Source organism: Peromyscus maniculatus, chromosome 21 (genome assembly GCF_049852395.1).
Source record: "Peromyscus maniculatus bairdii isolate BWxNUB_F1_BW_parent chromosome 21, HU_Pman_BW_mat_3.1, whole genome shotgun sequence".
NCBI classification, from domain to species: domain Eukaryota; kingdom Metazoa; phylum Chordata; class Mammalia; order Rodentia; family Cricetidae; genus Peromyscus; species Peromyscus maniculatus.
This window is the reverse complement of record NC_134872.1, coordinates 63,704,271-63,717,224: the sequence shown is the minus strand read 5'-3', so window position 1 is coordinate 63,717,224 and position 12,954 is coordinate 63,704,271. Positions and strand designations below refer to the sequence as shown.

Below are 12,954 nucleotides of genomic sequence, written 5' to 3'. Positions count from 1 at the left end.
GCAAATGCTAATTCCTTCAATGAAACATTAATCGTGAACTACAAATCCCTCCTGGGTCTTTCTCATTGTGATTGAGGAAATTTGGGGTCAGAGAGGTATCACAAGAATATAATATATTGTAACAATAATTTGTTATCAGTAACAAGCCTTCATTGACACCACATTCCTTCTTTACACACAGGTCAATCCATGGGATCCACTGCTGCTATAGGAAGAAATGGGTGGATTGAAAATAAAATGTTTCCATTGTTTTCATGATTCACATAAATTTAATGGCTATATATTGTCACAATAAATGCCATAAATTATACATACACCAACACAATAAAGGGCAAGTGCTTTTTTGCTCTTTTAGAAGCTACAGTTAGCCCTGAGTAATCAATGGATATAATGATGAGGAATAGGCCTCTTTCTAAAATTATAAAAATGTGAAGAATTAGAAATCAATCTACTATGGAAATAAAAGTGATAAATGAACAAATCACTAATCTAAATGATAAAGATAGCATTATATTTTCTCAGCTAGAACTTCTCAAGCACATACTTACTGAACTGGCAATTAAAAACAGAAAGCTGCATAGAATGATTAATTAAATTCACATAAGAAAGCTAGAATTAATTTTATTTGTAGTAGTGTGATTATTCTTTCTCTATAGCATTACAAAATTCTTTTTGATAAATTTATGGTAATATTTACTTTACTGATAAATTTATGGTAATATTTTCTTTAAATTACACAGACCTGAAGATTAAAAAGGCAAATCAAAATTGCCTCAAAAAATAATATAAAACTTGATTGTCATTGATTTTCTATGAATCTATATTAAGATTAGATGCCTGAATATGTATATATATATACAAAAAAAACAGGCCCACAATGTTTAGGACCAGAACAAATCCTTCTCTAGGACTCATATTTCATTTATTGCAACATTGTGGGCCAGAATCAAGCATCACCTAGGAAATGTGCTGCACTTCCACGTCTCTTCTGGATCTAGGTGTGGACTGTGTTCTCAGTCAAATTATTTATATTTTCTGATTTTGTTCCCCTTTGGTCTTGACCATGAACAGATGCTAACTTTGCTTTATCCTCTGCTGGTTGTTTCTAGAAAGCACTTTGGAACCAGTTTTGAGAATCTCACCCCTAAAGCGTCAGAACTTTTGCAAACCAATGCAGCTGCTTATGAGAATTCCTTCAATTTGGAAACATGGGGGAAATACCAATCCTACATTTTGTTTCTTTCCTTACATCCTATTTAGAAGATGCCATTTACTACTTCCCCACTGGTGTGTAGGTACAAGTGAGATGTTGCCATGAATTTTTAAGGAATGAACATGTATACAAAAATGTTACAGAGTTTTCTGAATAATCAAAGAAAGATTTCTTCTGAGGATGCTGCTTAGAAATGATTTTGTCAAGCTTCACCCCAGAATTCCTCATTTGACACTGTTCAAAACAAGGCTTAAGATATGAAATCAGTGATGTCCTTTCCATATAATTCCAAGCTGTAACATTAGCAGTATCAAAAAGCTCAAAATTCTTACTACATTTGAGAATATCTTGATATAGATGCATGCTTACATATGTGTGTGTGTGTGTGTGTGTGTGTGTGTGTGTGTGTGTGTGTGTGTGTGTATACATAGCTGAAGTTTTCCTGGTCCTGCTTAGCTCCTGCAGCCCTGTGGCTGCTTGGACTCAAACAAATACATAGAGGCTTATATTAATTAAAACTGGCCATTTGCTTAGGCTTGTTACTGACTAGCTCTTACACTTAAATTAGCACATAATTCTTATCTATGTGTAATCATGTGGCTTGATACTTTTTCTCATTTCTGTCTTCACATCTTTCTTCCTCTGTGTCTGACTGGCAACTCCTGACTCTGTCTTCTTCCTCTTCCCATAGTTCTCCTCTCTCCTTATCCCACCTACACTATACTTTCTGTCTGGCTACTGACCAATCAGCATTTTATTTATCAATCAATCAGATACACATATTCACAGCATACAGAGCGATCAATATCCTCAACAGATATACATATACAATATTAATACATATTATATCTGACATTTTAGTGCCTTTTTTGCTGGTGTTCAATTAATGATATGTCCTGAGTAGCACTTAAACATAGCATTTCTCAGAAATAAAGTAAGGTTTCAAAAATCCTACAGGTGGCATTTTTGGCTTCTAATACGAAGATATATGAGACTTGACATGTAGGTCATTAAGGGTATTCTTAAATTGCCACAGTAAAAGTTGAAGCCTAATCAATGAACCTGAATTAAATATGTAATGCATATTCTACTGTGGCAGAAAATGGCATTCACTAATGAGAAAATTTATTGAGAAGCTTTATTACACATTGCAGAATTCACAGGAGTCTTATTCTAATCATAACAACTCATATGATATCATTTACAACCTAGTAGAATTATTTTTTGTCTTCTCTCACCTAGATTAATTTCTTTGTGCTAGTTACACATAATGTTCTGATATTTTATAGGCATACTTTGGACATTCATGCTACAATACCATTATTCCCCCAACTTTCCAATAATTTTCAAAAATGAAGGAAAGTGGTGCATTTTTTAGATATTTGTGATTTCTAAGAAATACTCTTGATTGCCAAAATTATATCTTACCTTTTATTATCTGTATTACCTCAAATTATGAATGTATTTATTTATTTTTGTGGACAGTGCAGTGATTTTGATTAATGCAAATGGCTTTATCCAATTGTAAAGATATATTCTCAAGAGATTTTAATTTCAGTTATAGTTGGGTTTATTTTCTGATACTATTTTTAAAAATTTGCATAGCAATTTGACATCTAAGATATTGTCTGTGTAACTATTTCAAGGTTCTAGTGCCAGATGAATTCAGTATGAAATACCTCTAAATTTGCTAGTAATGAGATTCCCTGAAAGTTATTGTGTCTGCATTCATCACATACATTTCAAGTGGAAATAATAAATAGTAATCATCAGGGAACTTCATTGAAGATTAGTAGTTTAATTAATGTAAAATCAATTTCCAATAAGGAAACAATCAGTTAATATTAATTATTTCAATTGTAATTATTTTTATAATAGTAGTTAAGTTGTTATTCTTATAAAATCGACTATATTATTTCAAAAATAATACTGCTAAATTGATGATTTTGGGTTCAGGAAAATGCATAAGAATCTGTATGACTTTTAAGGTAGAGTAACAGGAATAAATTTAAATATAGTACCATGACCACTTGCAATCTACGTTAATGTAGTCATATTTCAGCAGGAGCTAGTATGAAATTAAATTGTTATCTAAGTTTAATAATGACTATAACATAATCCTTTTAAAAGTATAATCCTAATCCTGTTTCATTTATCCTCAATTTACAGTGTCTTGTAATAGAAAGTGTATCTATCTTTAAAAGTATTGACTTAATACCTTTTCTGTGAAATGGTCTTTTAACAGGCTTCCTGTGTAGTGCAACAAATTTCCAAATTCATTTTAAGTAAATATCATAGCCTTAAGGTTTCAACTTAACTCATGAAGAAGGAATACCAGGAAAAAAAATCAAATGAAATAAAAATTTTATATGGCTATGGTTCACTAAAAGAAACTAGAATCGAAATATAATAATTTTGAAGAATATCAGAACATTTGAAAGTATAAATTTGCCACCCTAAATTTTGTTAAAAAAACACAGTTCACCTGCCAGGCGGTGGTGGCACACACCTTTAAACCCAGCACTTGGGAGGCAGAGCCAGGCAGATCTCTGTGAGTTTCAGGCCAGCCTGGGCTACCAAGTGAGTTCCAGGAAAGGAGCAAAGCTACACAGAGAAACTTTGTCTTGACAAACCAAAAAAAAAAAAAAACAAAAACAAACAAAAAACACAGTTTATGTTTCCATGATATATTTGGACATACTTAAATTAAAGATAATATAAAATACTTGTAAAGAAGATTTTAATTAAAATATATTTCCAAACAAATATCCATCACTGTATTTTTGGAACAAAGACTTATTTGAATGACACGTCTTTGTGTCAGACTAGAGCTGCTCCAATTTCAGGATGATATTTACTATTGCTGTGTGCTCTATCTGGAACCACCTTTACTTATGCCTGTTTGTCACACTCAAAATTCTGTTTCTCAAGAATGAGCTAAATTTTTATTTCATTTCATCAGAAATAACTAGTAATGAATAATTTTTAAATAAACTCAGAATAGCAAAATGTCTATTAATCCACATGCAACTAAGGAGTATATTTCTCAAAAAAAAAACCTAAATTTCTTTTGCAAAAGTAATTTAAAAATATCAAATCAAATCTGGTGTGTACTGAAATTTACAAGTATGAATTGTATATTACCAAAAACCTGTTATAAAAATAAAAATGTTAGACACATTGATTTAGGCGCTCTTTGTACAGCAACTAGAAAATTAAGAAAAATCAAACTAACGCTATCAATGAGAAGTGAATAACAAATATAATTTGTACAACTAGCTGAAATATAAGGGCTCAGTTCATAAAGTCCTTTCTTATGCTAATGAATACAAATTTATTCCATACTTTCCTCTACTATTAGATTCAGGGTAATCTTTTATTTTTATTATTATTATTATTTTGGTAATCTGATTTTATATTGAGGTCTTTGATCCATTTGTCTTCGGTGTGAACAATATGGGTTTATTTTTATTATCCAACATATCTATCTTTTCTCCAGTTACAATTTTTAGATTCTTTGTGGAAAGTTGAATGTCTGTAGGTGTGTGGAGTTAAGTACAGGTCTTCAGTTATATTCTGTTGATCAAAATGTCTTTTTTGTGTGTGTGCCTATAGTTTTCTGTTTTCTTTACTATAGATGGCTCTTAAGTATACTTTGAAATCTAGGATACTGATAAATCCAGTGATATCTATTCAGATTTCTTTTAGTTGTCCTGGAATTTTTGTGTTTCCGTGTGAATTTTAAGATGATTTGTTAAAGTTCTTTAAATAATTGCATTTGAAATTTTGACGAGGATTGCCACCAATGTGCAGTATTACCAGTTTCATAATATTAATCCCACTGATCCATGATCATAAAAGTTCTTCCCACCTGCTGATATCCTCTTCAAATTCTTACTACAATGTGTTAAAGTTTGTATTATGCAAGTTTCTCACTTGCTTGATTAGAGTTATTCTAAGATATATTTGAGACTATTGTGAAAGATATTACTTCCCAGATTTCTTTTTTAGTATGTTTGTCATTTGTACATAGGAAGGCTAAATAACCGTCCACAACTCATGGTTGAATTGATTTATGAATAAAAACTGAAATGCTATGTTTGCCCAAATACAGCTACTCTTATTTCACATTGTGAACAGAACCATAATTTGGAGCAAAATGTTTATACAAACAGCTAAAGCATATCATGTATTTTCATTCGTTTCAAATTAGTATAGTCCTATGCCTAAATTCTACTCATTGAGAAAAAAAGCAGAGTTCAATTTACAAGTAATGATGGCTAATCTTGGTTGTCAACTTTACTATATCAGGATCTAAGTAAAACCCAAGCAGGTGGGCATACTTGTGGGAGTTTTTAGTTTTGGTTTTCTTTTCTTTTTTTTTTCCCATTGGATAATTTGAAGTGGAAGACACAGTGCTGAGCCACACCTTATGGTGACAGCCTACATAAAAGGATGTGGAAGGGGGAGGCTTTGCCTGATTGCTGTCATCCCCAGTCATTCATCTATCCTGTTCCTGAGCCATTCTTTCACTGGCGTGAGGACATACTTCATGGGAACTCCAGCATAGACTGTAAACTGGCAGTTTTCTAAAATCTCTCTGGTACTTCAGCACCAGATTGGGACTACTGTATCACCCAGTTTCATAGACTGAACCACCATCAGACCCTTGGCTGTTTTTCATCAAGGGCAGCCATTGCCCAGACCACAGCCTATACAACACTCTACTAAATCTCTTTTTATTATATCATGTGTTCTAGAAAACCAGTTTCTTTAAAGAACACTGACTAGGCCGGGTGGTGGTGCTGCATGCCTTTAATCCCAGCACATGGGAGGCAGAGCCAGGTGGATCTCTGTGAGGTTGAGGCCAGGCTGGTCTACAGAGCAAGATTCAGGACAGGAACCAAAACTACACAGAGAAACCTGTCTCAAAAAACAAAACAAAACAAAACAAAACAAGCAAACATCATTGTCTAATACACAACACATCCAGGACATCCATTTTTCCTGATATAAGGTAAATGTCTTTTTTCTCATTTCTTTTTGATATCTACATTCTTTCTGAATATAGATGAGATGCCAGGAGATTCTAGAGGACCTCATAAGAAAAGGAGATGGCGAGGGAATTGGAGTGAGGAAGCGTATGCTGATTCTGAGACAGCCTCTCTGCACTAAATCACAAAAGGGTTAACTCCTATATGACTGCTTTATAACACAAGTTACTTCTGCTTTGAATATATACTTATTCAGCTATGGAAACTTTAGTTCAACACACTGGGAGCTAATATATAACTGCCATTATTAAGCACAATTATAAGATTAGAAATTGAGACTTAGGAAGTTTAATAAGTATCCCCATAATACTTCATCCCTTAATTGGTTCTATTTTGAACTCTATAAATACATGTTGAACACAAATTATATGATATTGTTTTAGAACATAGTGTGATAAGTGTATGTATCGTCAGGAACAGTATTCTCAATAAGGTCACCTCAGAGCCTTTGACAGAATAGCAAAAGTAATCATCTCCAATCTAAGGGCACACAGCTTGGATTTTTCTGGAAAAAAAATCTCTTAAAAACCAATTGGGAAATGCTTATTATAGGTATATAGGCCAGTAGGCAAGAAAACTGGTCAGAATATTGTTGGATTATTTCAGGTAATGGGGAGGAAATCATTGTTTACAGTAACAAAAACCAGTTGTGGAGAGGGAATGTTTAAGGAGAAATGAAACAATAAAACTGTACTTACAGCTGAGGTGTGAGACAGAAAAAAAAGTGAACTCTTGTGTATTTATTATTTAATAGCAAAGAATGTTGAAATTGCAAGGAAAGAATACAAAAAATGACCAAGAACTGCTATGCTTCTGATGTTTCTCAGGTAGAAGCTGATCAGTACATGTATGAGTTAAACTGGCATGTAAGCTCTAGATATTGAAGACAAAGGACAGGAACGCACACAGGAATTAAAAGAGAAAAATGTGTAAATGAAGGAAGGGATAAAGGAGTGAAGTAAGGAACAAATGAAGTAATGAATGAGTGAATGAAAGAAATGGAACAAGAGAAAGAGTGAAAGAAAATGAGTAAAAAGATATATATATATATATATATATGTATATATATATATTATTTACAACAATCCTTTGTTTTTCATGACAACAGATTAAAGTAATATCAGCAATGCATGCAATGATGAAGAAACTTTCACACAACAAATGGTATGAGAACCAACCTTGTTTCTAGACTGTGCAGAGAAGCCATGAAAATGATAAGCGCCCTTGGGACTCAACCAGAATATAGCCATTTCAAGAGTGGGGAAAAAAAAAAACAACCTAAAACCTAGATATCTGGCAGAGATAATAATATGTTCTTTACAAATTATTATACTGGTATTTTTTGTGTCTGTGCTATAACATGTGATACTGGTAATATACTGGACACCTCATAATTCAGCTCCAAGCCATAGAAATAGTAACAGCATTTGGAGGCTGCTGGCAAGGAGACTGTGAGACAGACAGCTTTCCATGTGCTGCATTCCTCTACAATTTCTCTACGGTAGTAATGCCATCTGACATTGAAATACAGCTGCTGGTATTGAAGCTGGCCCTTCAAAGAAATTGAAGCAGACATAGAGAGATTTTCACCATAAAGGGAAAACCAAAGCAGAATTGATGGCATGGAAGAAATAAAAAAAAAAAAGTAAACCTTGAACCTTTGCTATCTTGAAAATCCATGAGTGATGATGACTCTTTCTCATGATGGCTTCTGCATCCAAGGAATCAAGATGTTTACTTACTGGCCTGTTCATGAACATCAACTAGGGCTTTTTTTTTGTATTGGAAAAAAATGAATATTTTATGTTTAATTTAGTTGATAAACAGGATGATATAAAATAAAACTATACATATATATTCCTCATTAAGTACCATAGGAGTCTCACCAAATGAGCTATACATAGCAATTGAATTTTTGAGATATAGAAAATTTAACTTGAATTTAGTGGTGCATTAATGAGAACCCAGGAATACACGTGAATAATGAATACCATAGTTAGGGTTTTTATTACTGTTGTGAAACACCATATTTGAAATCAAGTTAAGGAGAAACTGTACCTTGTATACCTTTCATATCACTGTTAATCATAAAAGTAATTCAGGGCAGGAACACGCAGGCAAGAGCTGACACAGGAACTGTAAAAGAATGTTCCTTACTGGCTTGCTTATGATGGCTTGCTCAGCCTGCTATGTTACAGCGGTCAGGACCACTAGGGCAGGGGTGGTACTACGCGCAATGGCCTGGGCCCTCCCACGTCAATCACTAATTAAAATGCCCTAGACTGAGAAAACTCTTAGATGGAGATAAACTCAGACTTCAAAAAGGTGAATGATAGAAATGTAAGCTAAGATTAACTGTGGCTGATGACTTGCAGACAGAGTGTTTTGTTTTGTTGTGTAATATTGTGGAGGAACACTTGTACACCACCACACTGGAAAAGAAACTCAGATAAAAGGGAAAGTAAAAGACAATCACAGTTTGTAATAAGGTGGCAACAGTAACAGTGGTAACTGAAGGACTAATAAATAATAGATATTTGGCTTGAAGAGTGAGCAGCCTATCACTCTGCCTCAGAGTGCAATTGTTGCAGACAGGACACTTAGAGCAGTGGTTCAGAACCTTCCCGATGCTGCGACCCTTTCAGATAGTTCCTTATGTTGTGGTGACCCCACAATCATGAAACTACTTCCCTTGTTACTTCACAAGTGTAATTCTGTTACTGTTATGAATCATAATAAAATATATGTGTTTTTTGGTGGTCTTAGGCAAGCCCCCTGAAAGGGTCCCTTAAACACAGAGGAATTGAAACTCACAGGTTGAGAATCACTGCCCTAGAGGTTTGTCTACAGCTGGATCTTAAGGAAGGATTTCTCAACTAAAGTTCTCTCCTCTCAGATGACTGTAGCTTGAGTCAAGCTGACATAAAACTAGCCAGCATAGTGATTATCTCCAGTCAAGCAGCAAGATGTTGAACTGTTGGCAAGGGTAATTTTACGTGTGTGTGTGTGTGTGTGTGTGTGTGTGTGTGTGTGTGTGTGTGTGTGTGTGTAAAATTTGTTCATCAACTTATTCTAGAAATCTCACTAAGATACATAAAATCTCAGCTATAAACAATGTGATGCCACATTAGAGCCATTATATAACCAAGCTTCATGATATCTCTATTGGAGTTAATAAACCAGGGAGTGCATATACCTTTGTGACAAGATGAAATCATATGATGTAAATAAGCAAACTTCAGGTATTCAGTTTTGGCTTAAGCAGAATGAAAAGTAAATTACCATGAAGTAAATAGGTCATGAGAGGAATGGAGGAAAACTCCATGTTTGTCAGGATAATGTAGCAAAAACATACACACAAAAATTACCCTTATTTCCCAGTTACTCTATAATACAGATTTTAATCTTACATACATGAGATATGAGAGTCTCGATTCGTGAGACTTGTCCAGTGGCTCTATTTCTGGTGGCATCCTTAATTAAGTGTCTGGAACCCTTCCATTGTGCAACAAACCACTTTAGGTTGTCCACATCTAGCCATTCTGAAAAGGGAAATGTGATGGACTGTAGTGACTGCTTCTCATTAGGGTCTTTGTTTAATTTGCTTCTGCTGACAATTAAGCAGAAATTAGCCACATGTGCCCACCTGCATGAAAAGAATTGGAACCAAACAATTTCCTATATGCTCAGGAGGAATATAAAATAATTTGATGAAATTGTAGTACTTTTTTTTCTGCCACATGCTCCAATTAAGGCCCAAAATTGGTGAAATGCATGATAAAAATATACTTTTCCCCAAAGGTATTAGACTTTACCAACATATCGACTTCAGAACTGAAAATATGCATAAGAAGAATCTCATTATTAGTGGTTGAGTGTCTATGTAATGCTTTTAGAAATGAGAGATGACATTTAATTAACTATTTGTAAAAGAGAGCATCAATAATTACTGTTTAATTGTTCTTATAAATCTCAGCTACAGATTAGAAGATGCATGATAATTGTTAGCAATTGAGATTTCATCAGATTGAACTCTCAACATAAGATCTGGGAAGTGACCAACAAAGAGATGTCAAAGCACCTGTACAGACTGTGCAACGTTCATGTGAATCACATTTATCTCTTGGCACTCAGAATCTCTCTACACAATCACAGAACAAGGGGTTGCTTTGGGTCTCAAAAATTATAATTAAGTTAGACAGGTGTACTGAAGATCTCAACGATTCACTTGTCTTTCTCTCATTCCAATGCTTAATTATACAGGAATTTAAACTCAAGATCACTGGTCCATTTGAAAAAATTGATCACATTATGGTCAGGAAGTTTCAGAAAATGGTTAACTTGAGTCTTTTTATGGTACTAGGGAAGTGGCTGAGAGCTTTATATCCTAATAAGGTCCTTAGATAGCAGGAAGAGAGTGAGAACCTGGACTTGGCATAAGCTTTTGAAACCTCAAAGCCCAACCCCAGTGACACACAACTTCTAATTATGTGACACCTACTCCAACAAGTATAGAACTCCTAATCCTTCCCCAAAACCTGGGGACTAAGCATGTAGATATATGTGCCTGTGGAAGCCATTCTTTTTCATACAATCACAATCTACTCCCTGACTCCCATAGGCTCGTAGCAATATCATAATGCAAAATGCATTCAGTCCAACTTCAAAAGCTCCCATAGTCCATCAGTCTCAACACTGTTTAAATGTTCAATGTCTCTTGAATGGTATCAAAAATGGAATCTTTTTTTTTTAATGGGTCACTGAGGCTTTTATTTTGCATGTAGAACTGCTGGGGCAGGGATCTTAACCTGCGGCCACCCTAAAGATTACACTGGGCTCCAGACACTTAGCTTGGAAGTGAGGTGACAGAAACAATGATTCAGACCAATCACATGATTACAAGGCTGGGGTTTCCAGCAGGCTCAAGGTGGTCAGGTGTGGCTGTCTAAGGACGTCTAAGGAAGCAGTGTAATGGGAGGAACATATGCTGGGCCAGCTTTGAGCCGCCTCGTTGACATCAGGGACAGGGTCGAAGCAGCCGGTGGCTCCAGGGATCTCCACACACACTTTACTTGGCCAGGGGTTTCCTGAAGCACCTGCCGGCAGACTTGGCCTTGCAGCCCAGCTCTTCCTCGATTCTAAGGATCTGATTGTACTTGGCCAGGCGCTCAGATCGGCATGGGGCACCGGTCTTGATCTGCCCAGTGCAGAGAGAGTCCCACCACCAGGTCAGCGATGCAAGTATCCTCAGTCTCCCCAGAGCGATGCGACACCATGACGCCCCAACCATTGGACTGGGCCAGCTTACACGCCTGCAGAGACTCGGTCACAGAGCCAATCTGGTTCACTTTGAGCAGGAGGCAGTTGCAGGACTTCTCACTCACAGCCTTGGCAATCCTCTTAGGGTTGGTTACTGTGAGATCATCCCCAACCACCTGGATGCCTGCACTGGCTGTGAACTTCTTCCAGGTCTCCCAGTCATCCTGGTCGAAGGGGTCTTCAATGGACACCACTGGATAGTCCCGGATGAAGGACTTATACAGGTCAGCCAGCTGGTCAGGTGTGATGTACCTGCTGGCATCATCGAGAGATTTGAAGTCCAGGTCGTACTTGCCAGACCGGAAGAACTCGGAGGCGGCCACATCCATGCCGATGACAACCTGGTTGGTGTAGCCAGCCTTCCCAACTGCGTTCTTCAGCAGCTCCAGGGCTTCTTTGTTCTCCAGGATGTTGGGTGCATGGGGAAGGGTGTCTCAAAGGCTGTTGAGCACATCAATAAAACTATCGCACCTGCTCTGGTTAGCAAGAAACTGAGTGTTGTGGAACAAGAGAAGATCGACAAACTCATGATTGAGATGGACGGCACTGAAAATAAATCCAAATTTGGTGCCAACGCCATCCTGGGAGTGTCCCTGGCTGTCTGCAAAGCAGGTGCCGCAGAAAAGGGAGTACCCCTTTACCGTCACATCGCCGACTTGGCTGGCAACCCTGAGGTCATCCTGCCGGTTCCAGCTTTCAATGTGATCAACGGCGGTTCTCATGCTGGCAACAAGCTGGCCATACAGGAGTTCATGATCCTCCCTGTGGGGGCGTCCAGTTTCCGGGAAGCCATGCGCAATGGGGCAGAGGTTTATCACAACCTGAAGAATGTCATCAAGGAGAAATACGGGAAGGATGCCACCAATGTGGGTGATGAGGGTGGGTTCAAAAATGGTATTTTAACTGTAACTCCCTATAAAATCAAAATCCAATTACATATTTCCAACAACCTTCAAATCATTTATCTCTGTGTCAGATGGTAAAGGAGTTAAATAGCTAGTCATGTCCTCCACTCCTATCTTCGTGACTGCAACACACTTCCCTCTCTGTGGCTGTCCTTGTCAGTTATCGCATGCTCTGGTATCTCTAACATGTCTCCAAAGTAATCCAGACTTCACCTTCACAGTTTAAAACAATGGCTGCTCCATGTCTCCATGTAGGAACTCCCCTGCCTTATACCTGATCTCCCTGGCTTTCCTTAATCAGAGAAGGAAGATTCCACAGACCCTAGCCTCTAAATCCTAAACCACAATGCCTAAATTGCCAAAGTTCTTCTGCTTGCTGGTGCTAGAAACTGTCTCCCTCTTGGCTTACATTTGCATAAGCTTTTTGTTGTTATTTAGGCCTAGGAAATCCTCCAAGGATTTT

At 36.7% G+C, this 12,954-nt stretch overlaps 2 pseudogenes; one reads left to right on the top strand and one right to left on the bottom strand.

Moving 5' to 3' along the window:
- Window positions 1–11,008: 11,008 nt before the first annotated feature.
- LOC143269884 (alpha-enolase pseudogene) lies at window positions 11,009–12,002 on the bottom strand (annotated as a pseudogene).
- Window position 12,003: 1 nt separating this feature from the next.
- LOC102925401 (alpha-enolase pseudogene) lies at window positions 12,004–12,569 on the top strand (annotated as a pseudogene).
- Window positions 12,570–12,954: the final 385 nt, after the last annotated feature.